At 38.6% G+C, this 23,008-nt stretch overlaps 1 protein-coding gene across 5 annotated transcripts in view; it reads right to left on the bottom strand.

Moving 5' to 3' along the window:
* The window catches only part of TENM2 (teneurin transmembrane protein 2), a 900,957-nt gene that overhangs the window by 737,073 nt on the left and 140,876 nt on the right, over positions 1-23,008 (bottom strand). For 4 of the 5 annotated variants that reach the window (XM_017825633.1, XM_017825631.1, XM_017825635.1 and 1 more), the window contains one exon: positions 9,488-9,562. The exons of the other annotated variant lie outside the window; for it this stretch is intronic. The gene's annotated coding sequence lies outside the window, so the exon portion shown is untranslated. The remainder of the gene's footprint in view (positions 1-9,487; positions 9,563-23,008) is intronic. 5 annotated transcript variants of the gene reach the window in all.

Raw genomic sequence — 23,008 nt, 5'->3', positions numbered from 1 at the left:
AGCAAAGTAGTTTTTTGTTTGTTTGTTCTTCTACTGATGGAGGCATCCTAAAGAGACCACCATGAGCTGGGAAAGAGAAACAACTTTTGAGGTGAGACTTCTTCCTATAAAAACAATCCAGAACCCCCTGATCCTCCGCTTAGGGCAAACTGTTCAGGCACCAGCTCCATTTTCAACGCTGGCAATTCCCTGTTAATCACTCTAAGTGCATCCCTGACTTGTTTCCCAGTGAAAGTGCCACTTGTCAAACAGCTCCCAGTGCTGCTGTTCCCAAGCTGCAGATGTAAATCACGATATAACCACAGCAATGTGACAGCAGCACAATGTCCGAGTTCCTCTGAGGAGATGAGATGACAGGGAGCAGAACAGACCTGCTCAGTTGATAATTCCTGACACCAAACAGAGGTTGCCAATTTTAGCCAATAATTTTTTCAGTTTTACATCAAACATGCAGCACTGATCTATAAATGTAATGGATGAGGAGAACCCACCTCACTTCTCAGAGCTGTGGGTCACACAACAAAAGCTGTCAAAGGAGAGACAAAGAGGGCATTTGGAGATGACATTGGTGATTTCATCTGAGTCCACTGTGCCCTTTAGCACTGAAAAGATGCATTGCTATTATACTAGGGAGTAGGAAAGAACGCAAAGATAGCTCTTATTTCCTTTCAGCTATTCTTCATTAAGGAATAATGATTTTTTTTTTAACTGCAAACATACTGACTTAGATACTTTCTCAAACTTGCAAGAACTCAAAAAGTTTTGAAAGAACAAAGATTCCTACCTGAACCAGGTCCACTGCAAAACAGGAAAAGGAGAGAGATATGTGGAAGAGAACATGAAACTGGTACAATAATTTTGTCAGGACTACACAGCAAAATTGAAAAAACCCCACCAAAACTATTAACATCCATTTTCACTCTGTAAAATGACCTCCTGTTACCACTTAAACAGCTTGTTAATACTTATTATGCCAACGATTTGATCCAAACCTATTGTTGCAAATCAAAAACCACTGTAACAGAAAGTTGCTTCTGAGGCCTGGGGGCACAGCTGCTCCTGAAACCCTGCTAAACTCCAGTGACCCCTTTGGCTTCCAACTTGGCCTTCACAGAGGTTGTACAGCTGGGGAAAAGGAGGAGTGGGAGATGATGACCTTTTAGTCTCCATTTTGAACCAGATCTAAGCTGCAGAGATCAGTAGAAGGATTTTTTTGATATTTTACATTCTCCAGCTGTGTTTCAAAGCCTGTTGACTTTCTCTGCTTTTAAAGATAATTTGCATACATGCAAAATTCAAAATACAAAGAAGAATGCTGGGAACATGCTTAATGACTTTTCCCCTAATTACCCACAGTGTTTCATTACTAATTAAAAAGTTAGTCCAGTTCTAGTGGAAGGTGTCCTGCCCATGGCAGAGTGGTTGGAACTAAATGATCTTTGAGGTCTTTTGTGACCCAAACCATTCTAAGATTTTATGATTCTAATTCACCATTTCAACTTCATTTAAAAAAAAAAAAATCAAGTATATGCTTTTAAAATAGATTAAAGTTTCCAACTAGTGTCCATCCAGAAACTTGACACTCACATGTATAGCAAACATGGTCATGAAACCACACTCTAAGTTCGTTTTATTTCCTTCAGTCCTCAAACACGAGGCCATCAGCAGAAGCAGGCTTAACATAGATGCTTAAAATGCATCTGCCTTGGATTGTGGATTACTAAAATCTCCACCCCATCTTAATTTTCCACCGCTGAGGAGAGGGTCAGAAAAGCTAAAAAGGCTTGAAAAGTCAGCTGAGGTACCAAAGGCAAGCCTAAAATAGTGTTCACTGGTGTTTTAGTTGTGTGTCATCCTCACCTCCACCTCCCTCACTAGCAAAGGTATTTGCTGTAAGTGCTCAGCCAGTTTGTGACTCATTTTATTATCATGTGTACAGAGCACAGATTTTGGTACCTGCACTATATTGGGGCTCAGTAACATTTTGTGTGCAGATTCTCTACTGGTCACACACAGAGAACAGGGAAGGAAATTGGGCAGCACGTCTGGTTTTCTTCTCTGCTGCTTAAGCCGATCACCAACAAGCAGATCACTGACACAGCACCAGAGATTCCAGTGCAAATGTTACTGCCTGGGAACTCAGACATTCACACTGTAATCACCTGTCCCAGACCAGTTAAAAGTCAAACAGTTGGACTGCTTCTCCCAGCTTCTGGTACTCTTAAGATCATGAGCTGAAACACTGGGCTAAACACTTGAATCAGGAATAGATATCGCTCCATGAAGTCTCCTGGGGAAGAATGGCTGCCTTCAGAACGTTTCCTTCCACAGAAAGCATGAGTAATTCAGCAGGGAGGAAAAACAAAGAACAGACGGCAACCTCAGACTCTCTAAACGGGGGCACTGTGTTGTCATTAATGACTAACACCAGAAAGTGTCTAGAAAAGCTGCAACAATAAGCATAAGGGAAACTGAAGCAATAACATCACACTTTCACAGTTATAAAATCTCTCTGACATGCTTGGCAAGGAAGTTTAGTGCGAAGGGGACTAGTATATGCAGGATGTAGTAGCAGCAGAAAAAGAATGAAAAAAAGCCTCTGCATTTGTTGATTAATCACAAGCGTGTCCTTGAGTTCCCTTCAAACTTTTGACCATGACAAAAAAAAAAAAAAAAAAAGAGAGAAATATCCAATGAAAGTGAATTACACCATCTTTTGAAAGCAAAACCTCAGTAAGGTGCCATCAAACCTGACAAATCTAAGGCAATACACCATATACTGGCCTATGTAGGGTCTGTCAAAGTCAGTAGATATCCAGTAGCATTTTGAGACAGATGGAACTTGTGAGGAAAACCTGAACATCCTTCACAATACTTCACATCCTTCACAACCTTCATGCATGAGGTTTTTCCAGCTGTTCAGTTCTTGTAACTGGGAATATAGATTAAAGAAATGGAAAAATCTTCCATTTGAGGAAGCTGGAAATCTTAACTAAAAAAAAATGGAATCTCAAACCCAACACTTCTGTGCTTAAAATGTAACAATTTTGGTAACAATGGATAAAACCTGACTTTTTCCATGACCACTGTGCCACTTTTGTATGGTGTGGCAATTATTCTCTGCTTTGGGATTCTGATTCTTCATCTAAAATAAAAGCTATTCCCCACATAAAATCATATTTTGTAAAGATTGTGCTTAGAGGCCACGAGGTCTCCTTTTTTTTTTTTTTTTTTTTGCAGTTGCACAATTTTCTGTGAAGAAAACAGATATTTTGGTTAACTGATGACTGCATTGAAAGGAACACCAGGACAGACACTCATGGCACATTAATAGGGTGCAGCAGGCAGGGCTACTCCTTCTTCCTGCTTGCTTTGGTTCTGACAAGGAATTGGGTAAAAAATGTGAAGAAATTAAGTGGATTTTTTCCTATTTCTTTTTTGTTTCTTTTCTATACTGCAGTTTGCTTGGAAAAACGTTTTCAAAGGTATGCCCTAAAATTTCTCTGAGCTATCAGGGAGTAATTTCCTCAGCCTAATCTCCTCCACAAGATTGTAAAAACTGTAGGATAAAAGGAGAACTGTGGCGATTTACCTACTAATTAGTTGCTCTTATTAAGAAGAGCGAGATAATTGATTTTAGGATGCACTACCCCTTATTAAGACCTAATTTAACTGTATATCAAAGACTAATTAAATGGCATTACTCCATCTCACTGATGAGTTTTGATGCTTGGTGAATAGATTTGGGTGAAAGATGAACACACGGTAATAGATTTCTAATTCACACAGATAACTATAAACTAAGAAGCTGAGCAAAGGGAATTTTGGATTATCTAAAACTAACACATTTCTTGGTATTCCTTTACAGTGATAGTCTGAAGTGGAAAAAAAAAAAAAATTGAACACCTGCTGAGAATTACAGGGAAAGGGAAAGACAATGAAAAGGATCTCTGTGTAAACTCTTTATTTAAACATTTAGGTAATTTTCTTACAGCAAGGAATTAAATTTGTGAAAAGGATATATGCTTTCATGGTAGATTTATCTGCTTATTCTGCAGAGCTGTGTAGCTACAACAAGGGACAACAAATAATAGATACTATTTATTTGTGCCATTTGTCAAAAGCATTTAAAGAAAACAGACAGCATCTCTCTCCACCTTAAGAATTATTTGAATTTCTGATTATTCAGATACCTTGTGGCATTCCAAGTTTATTTAGTGCTGAAAATGAATGCAGAGACAGAATTACATGCCTCCAGTTCTTCCAAATAGTCTGCAAGTTAAAATAAACATGAAATAAGGAAAGATTAAGTTGCTTTTGAAGAAAGGAATGGCAGGGACTAAGTTTACTAATAAATTCTGAGGGTTTTGATCCTTCACTTTTCATTTAAATGAAATCATCTGTCCTAAAATAATTCCTTTAGCAATCCAGTGGCTGGTTTAATAAAAAACATCTTACAGTAAATTTGAGTGTGTAAAGTAAATAAGTGCAAAGCTTTAATCCCATCAATCTACCCTCTAAATAAAATGTTTTGTCCTCTAGACAGAATTGCTCTGACAATACAAACTCATCGTTCTATTTAATCTGTCAGGTCATGGCCCCAGAGATTATGATGAGCTGTCTCTCAAAGCCCCACTGTGCTGCAATACAACATCTCTTGGATAAATCACAAGCTCCTCACCCAAAAAACAGGGACTTTGCTACAGCTCTAGGGTGTATTTCCTTGTTTCTAATAGTTTCTTTCACTGACGGGAATATAATTGCACGTGGGAGCATCAGTCATATGTCACTCTTTTGTTCATTTTTGGCCAAGGTGTAACCATACAGCAGCAATCTACAGCTTTTAGACATCTAAAATAAACTGTAATGATTGAAGGGGATTAATCTGAAGCTAGAATTTTGCAGGTAGAAATTTATTCTGTATTAGCTGAAGAATACGTACACATTAATTATTCTTTTACTAATTCAAATAGAAATAGTAGTACTGCAAGGGGAACAAATATTTGTTTCCTCATTTGCACAAATAATATTTATAAATAGATGAGTGAGCAAACTATTTGTGTAAACACTCCCTAAAGAACACAGGGTATGACCAACCTTGCAGCCAAGTTATACACAGGAGATTTTGGACCTCAAATATTACATTAAGAGTATATTGTTTTCCCTTCCCATTTAACACACATGTCCTTTCAAAGCACACAAAAGCTGCTGGTTGGATTTAGAAATAAATAAGTCCCAGCCTCTCTTTACACCTGCAGATGCACAGACTGTATGCAAAAATTCTTACACTGAAGTTGCTGTGCAAGTAAGCATCATTTTTATTCCTGCTTTTGCCTATCACTGTCTCACTATCACAGATAACTGCTAGAACAGTAGGTGAAGAATGGGTCCCTTCAGTAATTTCGAGTCCAAATGCACATGTAGAGCTACTAATCCAACTTAACAAGCAAAACCATGTTGCTCCGAGACCTCTCCTCAAAAATCTACTTTGAACTTAAAGTATAAAAATAAAATATGCCACAGTCCTCTGGCACTTCTACACAACTGCCTGTCTCCTTATTTTCTTTATTTGCATTTTGCTCTTTCAAGATTTCTGCTGGCATTTTCTGATTAACACCTTTGGAGATTACAGTACCACCACAGTGCTTTCATATTCTACTTCAGGTCTCTTCTCTTTATACTTAAAACAGAGACCAGTATTAAGTGAATGCAACCTTTGATTATAAAGTTCCCACACTACTGACATGAAAAATACCTCACCATTGCACAAGAAATCTAGAGGGAGAAAAGTGAACAGTTTGGAGACTCCACATTAATGTGAGAACAGTGTCTCTTAATGGACTATCTGCTATTATAATCACTGCAGGCTTTGGTACAGGAGTCACAGGGAGATTCTATTCCTCAACAACTTCTTTTTCAGATGCCCCTTGGCAAAACTGCAAAAAAATAATATCAGTTCTCAATATGCAGCTACCTGGGCAGCCCCTCTTTCTGTTTTGTTAAAGACATTGGCACGAGGATGGATTTGGAATTAAATACAGGATGCAATACTGGAGAGAAGAACAACTATTTCATTTAATTTCCCTACGCTGATGAAAAGGTTAATCATAAAGTTGAAATATCAAGTTGGATGTTTTTTGTTGTTCACTCACTGATCAACAGGAACACCAGGCAGCTGAATAAAAAACCCAACTTGCCCCCCACTCCCTTCAATTAACATTTACAAAAAGGAAAATCTGAGAGTGTTCAGCAGCCAAATCTCAGCAATTATTAAAAAGCATAACACAAATAATCTATCAAATCATATATTGCTAAAGAAAGAACTAGTGCTGGAACATGTCAAATGGCAAAACAAGTTCCATTCAAACAAGTATTGTGGAATGGCAGCAACAATGTATTGTAATAAGTTACTATAATTAGTAATACAAGCCTCAAAATAACTGCATCCTCCCAATCTTCCTATATTCTGGATATGATAAAATCTCTTTTTTTTTCCCTCCAGTGTAACTAAAATGGTAATTCAAAGCTGATTTAGGATCAAAGACAGCCTCAAGGTTATAAATAGTTGTAGCTGGCTGTGAAGTGTTCTCATCAAAATTTCTTGGAAGTGGATGCCCTGCTACAAGGGTAGTACACTTGAAGGAACCAAACTACAATAAGATATTTTCTGAAAGAATTATAGACAGGGAGAAAAAACTTTGAGGAAGAAAAAAAAATGCCACAGGATCTAAGTGCTGTTAGCTGAAAATTATTATAAAATGGGACATTTAATGTATCTGGAAAAAAAAAAAATCCGCACCAGAAAACCAACCCCAACATCACTAATGAGCAAATATTGATTGCCACTGAGAAGTCCAAAATACTTGAGTAATTCTTTATTCTTTCTATCCAGTGTTTTCACAGGACACAAGCAATTACAGCAGCTTTGTTTTTTCTTCATGATTGGCAAAAATCCTGGTTTATAATTCCTCTAGGTACCTACTTCAATATTTGCATTTATATTTAAATTATTTTCTTCTAGTTTTCAATAGTTTCAAAACCAATCTACTTTAAGTTTTCAAAGTAGTTCCACAAATATGCCATTTTGGAAGCGTTCTTTTATGCATTATATGAGGCAGCAAAGCAAGACAGAAGCAGTGGAAACTTCTAGAGACAAAAGAAACTGCCAATCTTTTCCTGACCTCCAAGGTGGTTTGCAGACCTAAAGAGCCTAAATAATTCTGGAATTGAAACTAAGTTCCAAACCGAACTGATCCCATTTAGGGATACTAAAGATACAGACTAAGAATTCCCAGGCAGAAGAAAGGTATGAAATAACAATTCTGCATAAACCATGAGCTCTTCAATTACCTGAATCTCAACAAACCCTCCCCCTAGAGAAGGTGGCTTTGCATTGCTGAAATTTATGTTAAATTTTCCTTAAGTGTAATTTCCATCTCATGAGAAGCTGTACTAACACACCCTGTCAATGTGCAGTATGCAAAAAAATCCCTGTGGATCACTACAGTATATTCGAATCCAGTTGTTTGGGGCATATCTTCTGGATTGCATCTACTTCTTTTTAATACATTTATTATTAAAAAACCCTAGTAGTATCGCTATTTATTCCCAATTGTTGTCCTCTTGAGCAATCAGACCAATTCATTTAGGGATCTGAAGGAACAAGCATAACGAATACAATTTAAGGGATGGCCTATGCTACAAACATCACATTTCAAGTTGTTTTTCTCCCCTTGTTATCAGTGCTGAATAATTAAGGCATGCACAAAACCTGAGTCCATAGCTGAAAAGTGCACTTGAATATTTGAGACCTGCTCAGAGACTGATGACCTTTCAGGTGAGAAGGCGAGAGATCGGATCCAACAACTTGCTCACAGGTTATGATGCATTAGCATTACAAATTCCAGAGCCTTTGGGATCACGGGGGCCGGCACCCATTGGGATAAGATGATGGGGCAACATACAATGACAAAATTAAAAAGTCAGGTGACAGGATTATGATTTTAATCAGTGTAACTATGTTTCTTTATGTATTTTGCCTTGGTTAATTTTCTCCAATTTGACAACTGCTTTTTCCAGTATAATCAGTTTAAATAGTTCAGCCTTCCAACACAACATTTTGCCTGGCTGTGCCATGTGCGGGCTGCAGATTTTTCCTCTGGCAGTTCTACATAACCTGCATGTGTGAGCAATCCTGTGATCACCTGTACCTATCACACTTGTCTCCCTAAAACCAAACAGTGAAATCATGGAAGTAGCATCCTTGGGTGTTACTATGTCAAACCTCAAAACTCAGAAATACGTCTCTCAGTGCATCTCTGCCTTGCAAGTGGAAAGGGAAGCTACAGACACACACAACTCCTCATGTCACCAGTTTATACGTGCCATGATCTTCAGCTGACAAGATCATTTTTTGCTGTGAAAAAGAACCATATTGTAAAACACATCACTAAACACCTAGGGAAATAAATAAATTAGAAGTGCTAGTGGAGCCACAGGAAGAGAGAAAACTCCTCCTCAGTCATACCTTACCACAGCAGACTACAAACCAGTGAGACATGGTCAGGAATTTACCACCTCAGCAATACAGTAACAGCAATCAGTGCAAGTACTTGAAAAGACTCCTGATTACATCCTATGTCTCTAATTTTCAACAAGGAGCCAAAGCACTGAGAATAACATATACATTTTTATTTTCCCAAATAATAAGACTTCCTGGTAAAGGAAGCCCAAGATGGGAGCAGACAGCTGCAAGTGTCAGTAGGAATCTCAAAAAGCCAGGACTACAGCCTGGGCTGTAATACAACAGATATTGTTTATTCTGCAAAGCACGGAATTATCACCACGGCTCAGGAGGCAGATCAATAGATTAGAAGGAACCTTACAGTCATCACAATGTCCTCTCTTCTCAAAAAACAATCTCCCCCAGTGCTTTAGGCATAAGTTTTGTTTTCAGTGTAGCAACAGAAGTTACAGGTGTATATATACAAGTATGCATACAGAAGTGTGCATTTATATATAGAGAGACAGACACAGTCTTAAGGCTTTGGACATAATAACATTCCACCAAGGAACCCTAAAGCAACCATTACACTGGAAACCCTTTTGAAATTCACACAGTCAATGAGTGTATATGCAAACCACAGCCAAACTAGACGGAAATTATTTCAGAAATAAAGTGCACAAGCACCTGAAAACGAACACCAAATATATTTTTAACAGAGAAGTAAACTAAATACTCGAGAAGATGTGGCAAAAAAAGTAAAAACAGTTAAAGGCTCTAGTCAAGTTGACTTCTCACAGAGGACAAACTCATGAAAAATAACCAGAACAAAGAAAATGATGGATATTTAACCAGAAAAATTAACAGAGACTGGTGCTGAGAGAAATAATGCAGACTGTAGAATTCACAAGGTCTTTGGATGAGCAAGAAACATTTTTCAGAAACTTTGTTTACAATATACCCGGTGTCATTTGTAACCATTACCTTAGAGGAGACTTTCAGCAGGGGATAAACTCTGAAAACACTTCCCAGAGAGGTGTTTGGACTTCTCTGTTGAATCTGAAAAACAGAAAATCACTAGGTAAAGCCATCAGCTTATGACACAGAGGCAGTACTGGCAAAAGTGACAGAAAATATCCGTATAAGAAATCTGCCCACTGAACAGAGAATGTGTCAAGGAGAGAGGTGGATTAGTGGTTTTATCTCAGAAGTGACAGATTTCTGCATTTCAGAAGTGCCATGCTGGAGTGGGTGATGGAGGGACTTACATGATCAAGAAGAACCTGTGGTTCACCAATAGCCAAGGGTTTTGATTTGATCTAAACTCTTTTGTAAAATCCTGAGATTAACCCCATACAGCCACTTTTCCCCTTTGAATTTCAGCAAGATGTATTTCAGGGAGGCTGCACAACATTAGAAATATATATATATATATATCCAAATAACATAAACTGAGGACAGGTTGGAAAAAAGTATAACATGAAGGTTTTGAACCTTCCTCCTACACCTCCCCACCCACCCAAGGAATAAAAAGCACTTTCAGGTGGCAATAAACTTTGTGGGATATGCAGCTGGAAGGTGGCATATTCTATTCATTTATCATTTATAGACAGACCATCAGGAAGTCATTACACTGTGAAGATTGGATCTCTGCACAATTGTGGTGTAATTGAGCTCTGCTGTACACAAATATTGTAGATAATAACACACAAAAAGGTTTGCAGTATTGGACTTGTTCTTTTCCTGCGTTACAGTGTTAGGTTCAATCCAGACAGAAGAAATAAAGAAAGGAAAGTTTTCCCAAAACTTAAACAGATTTTGATGGATTAGAACCTATTTTGTTTACTTTTGTTTAGTGTTAAAATTAGACAGCTTTGAAGCCTGGCTCTGATTCCAGCTCGTTTGTGGCTATGACCTGAACCCCTCCTCTATCTGACAGCAGAGTGGACTACTACCAGGAAATAATGAAGCAGAAGGGAAGGTGGAAAAGCAGTCAGCCTGGTTTAATGGACACATCTCAATTCACAGGTCAGAAGTGCCCACACTGCTTTTAAGTCAGCACCACTGCCCTGACGACACTTTTAAGCTGCTTCTTGCAACATCAGGATCACCGTGGATGACAGACTTGCTGCAGGCTAAATTCAAGGAATATGCAGAGATCCTGTAATGGTTACAGATACTTCAATATCTCATGTCTGTTTTGGCAGGGGATAATATTAGCACTATTGAGATAAGGCTACAGTAGTGCTGTTTGAAAATATCTGTATCCTGCCTGCTGGGCTGTGATAAACAGTCGTGTGTTTCACACATTAGGTGGGAGCATTAACAGTCCCCGTGCAGGCACTTGGAAGTAGAAGGAAGACACAAAAAAGTCTGTGGTGTGCTGGAAGTAGGAGCAATCCTGCCCAGGTGAACCTGTACTGCTCAACTCCTATCTCACTTCAGGATCTTATAAGCTCAACTCAACTGTTACCGGGCTTAGGTTCTGATTTGAAAATATGATAAAGAATTGAAGAGAAGAGGCAGAAAGCAAAAATTCAGCACAGGAGAGTGGAGCCAAGTGAGGGCCACATAGATCCATTTACTCTGTGACAGAAGAGGGACGGATAGAAATACTCCCTAAAACATGAATACCACATTTTCATTCTACCTACAGCATCAGCATTACACAACCCACTTTGAAGAGTTTTCGTTTCTAATACACACCAAAGAATTCTCCTCTCCGACAAGAGGCACTTTTGTTTCAGTGACTTTTTGAAGAGAGGAGAATACTCAGAAACTGCTTAAGGTTTAAAAGAAAAGAGGTAGAAAAAAACATCTGCATTCAGAATGGTTTTGCTATGCCCACAACTAAACAGCTTTACAAAACTCCACCATGCTCTATGCTCCACCCTTTCTTTCTCCTTACAATTGTTCGCTCTGTCCCTGTGATTAAATACTACCCTCAAACTTTCCAAGCATTCTTCTCTGCCTTTTGGAAGGACAGCTTTTTATTTATGAGTGTCTTTGCCAATCTGAGTGCACAGGTCAGATAACATCAAAGTTCTGAGCCATCAGGATTTGTTTCAGACGCAGAAGGAACAACAGTGAAATTTCTAAAATTAATTAAAGTTCTGGAAATCTTACTCCCCAGTAATTTGGGGCCAAAGAGTTGCAGCCCAGGCTACTTTGGAATTATTTTTTAAGAACAGTTATAATAGGTTCTCATGGGTTTGTAGTCATGGAGAATTGTTCCCATCACTTCAGTTGAGTGGAACTGCTTAAGAATTATTGGAAGAAAATAGAAAGAACATTTCCTTCACAGTGCTTTCTCTACAAACAATAAGGGTAACTACCTGAAAGCAATTTCCTTTCCTACACTATGTCTTAATATTAACATAATCATAAACACTTAAGACAGCATTCTCCTCACATCTCCATTATTAATCTCTTAAAGTTGAGTTATGAACAACATAAAACATTAATGCATCATGTCCTAATAATTGTTGTCTTATTAGAGCATTTGCCCCATATGCCTTGTTAGATGGTTTGTGCTCATAAGGAAGATAAGTTTCCATTTACAAGAAGATATTAAAAAACAACCCCAGCAACCAAACCAAAACAATACACCCTGTCAATATTACTTCCATCAACAGCATTTTCATATATTAATAAAAAATTAATGAAGCAGACAAAATGTAGTAATCTGGTTAAATATTAATTTTATACTTCCTAATTTTTTTGAGAGCCTGTCTGCTGAACTTTGAGCAGTACTTACTGACAGCACCTGAGCCCCCACCCTGCCTCCTCAGAGCAGCTCTCTGTACTCACACAAGAGCAGAGTGATCCCACTGACCCTGGTGAGAACCACCTACAGCCCCAGCCATGGCACTCAACAGCTGCCAACCAGAGAGCAATAAAGCTGTGGCACCAACAACTCCAGCATCTGCTCTGCACACACTGCTAAATAGCTGTTCCCATGGCAAACGGTCCTGCAAATGGAAAGTACTCCCTCAGAATCAAAGAAATGCAGCCAAGTCCTCATCAGCCACTGAGATGGTTAAAAAACATCCCTAAAGGAGGTGGGAGAGTCCTCAATCACACATGAAACTTCTGTCCTCTGGACTTCCAGCATGTGGTTTATTTTATTACAGTAATATGGTAAATTTGCATGGTTTTAGGTTCAAATGTATGATATTTAGTTGGATAAACACACCAGTACATTCAGGTCAGAGGAAGGAGGGTTATTTTTCAGTTTCTGCTTCCTGCCTAAACATCACAATTGCTTGCTCTTTAATTTTGAAGTTGGCAGTCAGCAGACAGTGATCCTACAAGAGAGATTGATCTCTCAACAAACTTAGACCAGTCAGGAAAACACGGCTGAAGGAGGGTTTAAAAAGATAATAACCTTTCTGACTACAAACAAATTTGCCATCAAAGCAACTCCTAACAGGATTTCATTAGCAGAAGCTGAGCCCTCAGCCACAGTGAGGGTACCAATGCCTATAAGTACATTTCTCAAGAGAGGAATGGTGTGATGGCTGGAGCAGAGAACCTGCATGCACAGGTCTGTGCATTCTAATTCCATCTCTGTCACCGGCTTGGTGATCATGAGCCAGTCACAAAGTGTTTGCTTCAATTCCTTCATCTGTATAATGGCAATGATATCTAATTCAGAGGGATGCTGTGAGGATTAATTAGTTAATGTTGGTAAGTGCTTTGAAGATGAAAAGAGCTACAGAAGAGATAATCAGTTTTACAGTCTCTAAAAGCTTTTACCATGTCTGCAGAATTATTTTGGAGTACCACATGAATATCATCTGAGAGGATCTGTCATTTATCACGTACATCCAGAAGAAGGGAGGGGGTGGGGGTTGGAAGGAGCAGGTGTGCAAATGTTTCAGTGTTAAATCACGTATCCTGTTCTGAAATCTGCAGGGAAACAGCACAAAGCTCAAACTTCCTCGGTACAATCTACCTGGGCATTGCTACCACTTTCTTAAGAAAAAAAACACCAAATGTCTTTGTTGATTTAACTCTTCCCTTCTGCTTGATTTGAAATTCTGAAACCATGGTGACTCTTAGGATTCTTTTCTGTGTATCTGTATATTTTGCCTTTTCTTGGTATATATATCATAAAGGACTATGAGATAACTCATTATCTGAAGAAGTGTGTTTAAGGTAGAATATACATATATTTTGCTTTGGAAGACTTTTTTGATTGCCTAGAAAGTCTTCAATATGTACATCTCAGCTGCATTTCCTGCCTTAACTGATTTGCATTTACAATAATCAAAATGGAAGTCTGTAATGAAAGAGAGTTTTCTTAAACTTTGCTAAGTCAGCCAGGATACAGAATCATAAATGGTTGAAAAATTTCAGAATTTAAAAAAAAATAAAAATGTCTGTACTAACTCTACCTTACTCAGATATTTTCATACCCACATAAGAACAGCTATATCTCCTCTTCCATTTTTAAGTAGAACAGTTTCCACAAATTATTTTCAGCACAGACCATTAAAAGAATGTCAACCTGTATATATGGAACTTCTTCACAGCTTGTGTGTTTTTCTGGATAAACTGCTTCCAAGTATCATAATTACGTACAGCATTTTGATTAAGAACATATTCCTGAATACACATTTTTCAAATAATCCTCAGAAAAAAAATTATTTAATCTGAAAAATGCTCTCTAAATACAAGGCAGCAAGACCAGTACAGATAACTGATGTATTAGAGTGCAAAGGTGACGGATATATAGATATATATATACACATCTGTGCTTTATTCCAAGATAAAAACAATGCTGACTGCTTCACATAAAATTTCTGCAACAATCAAATACAAAGCTTCACTAAGCCATATTTTCCTCTTTAAAAAACAATGTCCAGTGGTTGTCCTACTGATTCTCAGTAGTTAGAGTACCATTAACACATGATGAGACAATTCATATCCGACACTGCTGGGCAATGAAATATATTTTGCTGTTGCTTATGATCATTATATTTTGCTCACAGCCCTTCTCCTGCCTTATGTCAAATGTCAACATTGACAGGGTTGAAGGGAAAAAAAGGCAAATATTTCAGCTCAATCTTCTTTTTTAAGTCCTTTGTGCTTCACCTGGCAGTAATGATTATTTATGGTCCCTCTCTGCTCCCAGTGATGCCACCCAATAATCTCCCACCACATTTAACAGTTCAAGGCTACATTCCTGTTTTGTGAAAGGAGGGGAATGTCTTGACTTAGGTGCATCCTTTTATAGGGGAAAAAAAGAAACAGTCTGGAAAAGAAATTCTGGATAACTGGACAATCCTTTGCTGTTGTAATTACCCTCATTCTTACAGTCTTTGTAAACTTCCCTCACTCTGCCTTAAAATAAGTCAGTTCTGCTGATCCCATGAAACTATTTAAAGGCAACTCTTGATCCCCCAGTAGGCAGGACAGATCCACTCTGATCATGGCCAGATGGTCCCTTTCAGGTTTTTTATTCACATTTTCCTTCAGGTTAAATAGTTCTTTTCCCTTTCCCAGTATTTATTCCTAATGCATTTATAACAAGTAGTTATAAATTCAGACCCTTTCTCCTGCAGGCCCAATGATTAAAGGCCTTTTAAACTCATTTGCATGTCAGGTTACTTATTATCCTAATTGTCATTGTACAGCATTTGACCCATCCTCCCCCCCATCCCTATTTATTTAACATGAAAGAGCAGATTTTAAACACTACTCCATTGCAAGGTCATTTTAACACTTCCCTGGGTACAGCAAACACTACCAGCTGCACACCCTGGCCAGGTTGGTGTGGTGGGGAGCAGCTTCAAACCTACAGCAGCAATCTTCTAAAAACAACCAAATATTTGTAAAACCAAGCAAACAACTTAGATCTACCATATTCACCAAGGCTCAATGACACCCATGACTTTTTTTTTCCCCCTTTCACAGGAATAAGTTCCTCAAAACTTCCTAGAGAGGATCCAATACCACTGTTCCACATGCTGCACTGCCTCTCACTTACCAATGCAGGATTCCCAACAGGCAAAACAAAACCTGCCAAAGACAATTTAGATGCCTCAGAATGCACAGGACTTGGTGTACCAACCACACAAGCACCAACCATTAATTTAATGTTCCTACGTAGCAACCAATACCAGAAGAAAATATGAAAAATTAAACAAGTGCTAATTGCTGGGAAAGCTGCTGCAGGCCAGCACCTGGCCTTCAAGGAGGGCTGCTGTGAGCTCACAGTGCTCCTGCTCGTGCCTGAATTTTCCATGGAGTAATTGAGTCTGACAGGAAACAATCTTGATACAATTAGAAATGCACAACTTGCCAGCACAGCTCTATCAGTCATTATGCCACATACCCCCACACTCCTGAGTCCTACACACCGATAACAAGAAGTTATATATTTAATCTAACTCGTCCCAATTCAGAAAGAGTCAATAAAAGGCAAATATCCTTCTTAAAAGGACTGTCCTCTCTGGATCTTGCACTCTTGATAATTAGGGAGCAACACGCCTTCATTCTGAGGAATTAACAACAGGTCATCTTTCCCTCTATAAAGTTCCCATTCTGTTCTGGCTGCACCAAATATGCATCTTGTGCAACAGAAATTCAGAAATGTATCTCAGCTTGCCAAGCTGCTGAACATCATCAGAGCTCACCCTAATCTAAGTACAGGTTCAGAAAAATCTCTTTGTGTTTCTGTGTTCACACTGGCCTGGATGAACAGTTTGCATGCCATCTTCACTTAGTCTTTCTGGGGCACAATAAAATGTTACACAACTAAGCAGGGTAACACCCTCCTGGGCTATCCCAGGTTTTCCTACTGCAGAAGTGTAACAGAAGGCTGGGAAGAGAGACTCTTACAGGTATTTCTTAACAAAGATTTCTTCTGCCACCTTTTTTTCCTCTTTTCCTTCTTTAGGTTTTAGTACTATTTTCCTTTATCTTCTTTAGCTTCAAAACTAGACATTTTATAACACATATCACGTTGCTTGAGTTCATCAGAAAGACTTAATTTAACTGGGGTTGCTTCTTTAACAGATATCCAGCAGCATCTGCACATGTGGCTACCTGACTAAATACAGTGCTTTTCCTAAATCAGTTTATATTTTGTTATCTAGATTAGAAAAATAGAAAATCCTATGACTAGATTTACTGTTTGCTCTTAGCAAAGCTGTGACAAAGAAGAAAGCAGGCAAAATAACTTTTTTTCTGCCTGATCTTCAGGAAGAGTTCATATCTTTCCTTGTTCCTGCCTTTCTGTTTGCCTATTTTCCTTTGTAGAGTTCCCCATGAACATGCAGTGACCAGTCCTCACTAAGAAGCTCTCCTCAGTGCTCACACCCTCCTAAGAGTGCCCCTCAGCCCCTCACATTTTCTCTGTATGGACAGTGTAGAGAAATGGGGAGAAAAGAAATCAAAAGAGAGGGAAAGAGATGCATCATAAAGCACGGCAAAATATATTGGCACATCCTTCCCACAGCAACTCGTGAAGAGAGCCAGAAAGCATTTTGGATTGATTTCTTCTTCCCCTCATCTGTTTAATAAACAAAAGTCTCAGAACGGTATTTACAGTCTTTCTTGTTTTGAGCATGCTCCCAGTGAAGAAGTGTTTACAAGAGATGAACTAAGAAACAAGTGAAATCGCTTTCTCCCTTCTAAATTTTGTACTATTTAGTTTTGCAAAAGATCTTTAAAACACGTGTTTCTTTCTTTACTGAATTCCAGAGAGTATGTCTGTATTACTGGGACATAGAGGCATCACTTCTAAGTAAGGAGCTCAAGCACTGCTAAAATTAACACAGCAGCTACACAGAGAAGTGCTTTACCTGTTAAAAACAAAACAAGAACAACAACAAAAAACCAAGCAACCAGGGCAAATACTCAGGTAGTTGATTGGGCTGGAGTGCAAGGGGTTAGGAAGACTGAACTAGTCAACTGTAAGAATTGTCACCAACAGTATAGACACACACCATAATTACCTCAGTTTGGCACAATAACAATTAGTGAAGCAAAACAACGACAAAAAAGGCAAATAAGAAGAAAGAAGACACTTTCAATTAATTAAATTTTGTTTGTTCTATGCACACATTCCACCTTACCTGATCGAAAAGCCAGAAATACCCTCCATCTCACTTCGGATCTACTAAGGAAATAACAACAGCAACTGTCCGTTAGCTGCAGCCAGCTCAGCTGTAGCTAATTTAAAGAATCACCAGCACAGCTGTACAAAATCAAGTGAACTTGAGCAACTGAAAGTACTTTAGCTGTGCAAGAGCTCAGTTGCCCCTAAGTTTCACCTGTGTTGTGTGTTCCAACTGTGAGATAGTAGTTAGAAAGGGTGTTACAATGTAGACCCAAGAAGTTTCATTAGAAACCCCATGTATTTCCAGGAGTACAGGAATTACTTATTTCATTTTAAAACAGATGTTACTTTGTACCTAAAAAAAAAAAAAAAATCACTTTAGTTCCTTGCAAGTCACTCTGTTTGTGGCATAGAAGAAAATATTACAAGAGTTCTGATTTCCCGAATCACAATCTACTAAGCCACAAGGTTTGTTTCCGAAAACTTAAATGGTTTTCTTCAGGTAATTCAATTCTCAGATTTGGTAAAGCGTATTACCAGCCCCTAGAGGCAAAATACAGAGAATAACTGGGTAAAAATTACAGGAATACAGCTGAGTCTAAGGCTGCATTAACTTTCTGATGCATTAACGCTCTGATGGGGCTGTATAACACGGAAAGGTGTTTTTGCTACCTCAAATTAAGCAGAGCTGGACTATTATCTCTTAATGATGATTTGATGAAGTTGTAGCCAATACCCAGACTCTCTGCCTGCTTTCTGAAATGTCTCCTTAGTGTTAGTGTGTCTGCTGACCAGAGTTTTCTGGCTCACTCTCCTCTTACCAGCTCTCAAGAGCACTATGGAAATGGTGCCCCACCTCTTCCCTCTCAGAGTGCATTCCTCCCAAAATCACAGAAAGATTCAATTCTGCAAGAACTATGTTATAATACTTCAGAGCATGAAAAATGCAACCATTACCTGCTGAAAAGCAAATTTGGGGTGACGACATAAACACAGAGGAGAGACTTCAAAAGTCGAGCCGCTGGTTTGCAGAAATGACCTGCTGCTCAGGTCAGCCCCATTGTTCATGTTTGGCACCCAGGACCGAAACAGGGGCAGGTGGGAGGTGGGTGCAGCCTTCCTGTGCCACCCACTCTGACAGAGGCACATGTCTCCAACACACAGTCGTGACTGGCTCAGGAGTGGATCACCATCACTCCGTCCATTACACACAAGGGTTTCAGTTCTGAGGGAAAGGGTCATTCCCAAAACGCTGTCCTATGAAGAGGGGATGTTTCCCTCAAATATTTCAATCACTAAAGCATTTTCAAGAAAAAACTAAGTGGCCCTTGAGATCCTGCTCCCAGCCATGGTCTGCTTAATAAGAAAAAAAATGGCAAAATTAGTAAGCTGGAAAGACAGTTCTGCTGCAGCTAAGTTGGAGAATTTTGCATGGCTATTGTACCTTCACATTAGGCTGAAAATCAGACAAAATACAGGTTTAGGAGCTCACTGAGTTCAGAGATGGATTGCTCAGAATGGGGTCAAAGTGCATCTTTCATCAAGGAGCTGGGCCTGGACTGCCAGTGCTTTAGCCAATTAACAAAGTTGAAAATGAGCTGAAATGCAACACAAATGTTCTTTTTATCTATTAAATCACATGACATTCCTAGATGTATAAAAGCCCCAACTATCAGACTAACATGTCCAAAAATCAGAGGCTGCTTTATATTAAGTCTTCGTATGAAGGCAACTTTTCACAAATCATTTTGGCATAATCAATCACATCTAAAATTAAGATGAAGTGCTTCAGAAAACTGCCCCTCATAAGCTGTTGGCCAAAGAGACTGGAGAACCTCCCCAGCAAGCCTTTGACTTCAGCACAGTAAATGTGTGCCATCTCAATGAGGTGGTAAAGGTTTATTTGATGTCAAAGCTGTATTGGTTGCTTAGTACTAATACCACAGACTGGAAATGAAAAACATCTAGCACTCTCACCACTAAATAATTTATGCAGACCTTAATGTTGTCTTTATAAGACATTACTCAAAGAAGACTTGTTGCAGTGCCAGCAAGTATTGAAATATTCCCAATAGGAACTGATAATATCAATCTAACCTTACCACATCAATGTAAAGAGAAGGAGGAGAACAATCTAAACAGTGTTTAACACCTTCAGCATCTGTCTGAAAACAAAAAGACTAGCATTTTCCTAGATAACCCATTCCATGTTTATCTTAATGAAGGCAAAACAAGCAGCAGAACAACTGTTGAATGGAATTACAATAAAATATAACTTTTTTTTTTTTTGAGACAAAAGGGCACAAAATCAGTTTTCATTTGGCTCAGTGACTATCCTGTATTTGAAAAGAATGTTACATATTCATTTCATTTATCATTTAAAGTCAGATAATCAGGAAGTCATTATGTGGCCTACACTGGGCAGCTATTCGATTAGAGCATAATTGAACACTCTGTAAGGCAGCCAAAGCTGACAGGTTGGGAATGCATAATATCCTTCCCATGGCATTTTGAAGCAGGGGATAACTGGAGGAAAATCATTGTCAATCAAAACCTGACAATCAAGTGAGAGAGGCTGGAATCTCTGCTACTTTGAAAACAGAGCCCCAGCTTGATTTTGTAAGCTTCTGAAGCATGTTATGCTTTCTGTGTTTGTCAAGTTATAAGCGTTGTTAGTAAAGGATCACAACTAAAACCAGAAGGCTCCATTTGGTCCACTTGTCTTTGTCATTTATCTCTGGGAAAACAGTGATCAAGTATGAAAATGAGAGGAAAGGTTAAACTCACTACCTCAGTACTTTAAACCTGGCTTTGAAATGTGCTGATTGTTGACAACAGCTATTAACAGCTAACACACACTCACACAAACCCCCACGTAGATTGCAAAAACATTGGCCTTCCAGTGGCTGAGTATTTAAATTACTGATTAGTACTGTAAGAGGCTTGAGATTAAAATGTTATTTTTATTAAGAGACTTGAAACTCTATTTCCAATTAGCAGCAATGCAAGTTTTCTAATGAAAAGCCTGCATGTGCCCCATTATTTTCAATATATGTTTTAGTAGAAACACCTCCTTTGGTAAGCACCTCTGCATTTCTCTGGGTATCTGAAATGTGCCCACACACACAGAGTTGTAATGTGCACATTACAATTCTATCAAAGACCAGGGAGAAGCCTTGGAGTTGTAGCTTTTACTTGCATAAACATTTCTGTATCACTAGCAAGCAGAATAACAGCAGATGACGTCCAATATCACTGAAAGGCTTAAACATGTGTTCCAGCTACTCATGGGAGATTAAAAATACTTTTTAGACCCCAGCACCTTTGAGCAGCTTTAGCTGATATCATGGAAAGCAAGTGTCTTAAGCTTTCCAGATTGTCCTTGGGGCTGTGCTTCTCTGCCTCACTGTCTGCACAGCATCCCATGCCAGAAGATGGTCATGAGGTGATTTATATATATATATATATATATATGCAGTATATTTCTACATGTGTCTGATTAAACGAAATGAAGAGAAGTAACAACTGGCCACTGAAAGATTACTCTTGTTTCTACTGGGTTGCCACAATGGATTTCTTTTTCCTTTCTTCGCAGAGAGCTCAGCCAACATGCCCTGCAGATAAAAGGCTGAGAAAACTACATGAGTGGGAAACACAAGCAGGAAGCTCCTCACGTTATCCAGACAACACAATAACCTCTGATAACCACCATCCTAAATCATCCAGCCTATGCCACTAACAAAGCCTGGGAATATAATGGAGCCTTTCAGTGTGAGCTGTAAATCACTCGAGGTAATTCAAACCCCAAGGGGAGTTGGATCCCAGGCCAGGATAAATCCACGCATTCGATGCCTTCCTTTAAAACAAAGGCGACATCTTGAGCTCTTTTGTGGGTATAGAGTCAGGACCTGGGAGGCAGAAAAGTCCTGCTTCAAGCTGTACTTCATCATTCCCCACCATTCCAGACCCCTGGGGGTTTACAGTGAAATTAGAATGTACACCAAATTTCATCATTTTGCTCCGTGGAATTTATCTATCAAACATCTCACGGGCTGTCCTCTGGCACAGCAATCAGAGGGGATGGTATCCTGGGACAGCACCTTGTCCCAGTGAGGAAAAGCTCTAGTGAGAAATGGAAAAGGAGAGAAGAGACAAAAAGTGAGGAAAAAAATTATTAGGAATGAAAAAATTCTGATCTGTATTCTTTCTAATTCTCTAACATTAAAATATAAACAAATCCTAACTGTATGTTGTCAATGAAATTCTCCAGAGTTATTTCACAGAAGATCAGCACCTGACCTACAGAAGAAAAAGATACTATATTTAGCCTTCAATATAATTATAATTTATAATTGTTTTAGTATGTGTATTTATGCCAATTAATTTGTAAACTTGGAAATTTTATAACCTAATACGCAAGTCCTAAATTTACTGAAATCTTCCTGAGCATTTACCTTTATTTGACTTTCCTCACACTTCTTTTCTTTCTCCTTGCTGTCTGGCTTTTTGCCTTCTAACGTTAACAAGCACAAACAGGAGTAAATCCAGTGGAGCAGCACTAAATTGCATTATTCTTCCAGAGGTCATCTCCCTTCTCTTTTTAAGGAACAGCCCAGGGTTTGTGCTCTGCTGCATTATCCCAGCTTTGTTACCTGATACTACAAATCTCCAGAGCTGCTGAGGATTATATTCAATGAGGGAAGAGTGGAGAAAATTAAATGAAGAAAACAAGAATTACTTGTCAGACATTTCTGCTTTTCCTATGTTTTGGGTTCTAGAACCAAGTAAAAATATTAAATTGTGGGAATTTTACTTTTTTATTATTTTTTTTGAGTGGGAACTGTACTATAACTAAAATTGATAGAAACATCTTCATCATTCAGAATAAAAGTTTGCACCCAGACAATTCTTTTGCGACCTGAAAAAGTAATTCAACTGAAAGAATTTACTGACTCCTAAAAAAAATAAGCTTGACTTTTTAAAAGCTAAAGCAAAAGGGGCATAGGATGGTCTGATGATGATGACTAAAATAGTATGAACAGTATAAAAAACCAGTTAAAGTTATTTCACAAAAAACAGTTAAAGTTATTTCACCAGCAGGTCTCCTCTTTCTATTTAACAGATTCCACAATTTCCTTTCATGAGTTTGTGTGATCCATCTGGATTCCTGAGACAAGCTCGGAGCAACTCTGCCCCTTGGTTTAGATTAAAGTAATGGATTTTTAAGGGATGACTGTCCCTCTCTTTGTTGACAGCATCTCTCTACCTCATGTTACGTTGGCATATTTCTCTGAATTTTATCAGAAAGCTTATTGCCAAACATCTACACAAAATGAGACTCTGGGGCCTGGGGAAAATAGAAGGTTCCAAGTTCTTAAGGGGCTACAAATCTTTTCAATGTTTCTACTTCTAGAAAGGGTCGACTCAGCCCCAAA

The sequence above is a fragment of the Lepidothrix coronata genome, unplaced genomic scaffold, assembly GCF_001604755.1.
Source record: "Lepidothrix coronata isolate B3197 unplaced genomic scaffold, Lepidothrix_coronata-1.0 Scaffold121, whole genome shotgun sequence".
NCBI lineage: Eukaryota > Metazoa > Chordata > Aves > Passeriformes > Pipridae > Lepidothrix > Lepidothrix coronata.
Note: the sequence above shows the minus strand (reverse complement) of the source record. Positions and strands in the feature narration are given on the sequence as shown.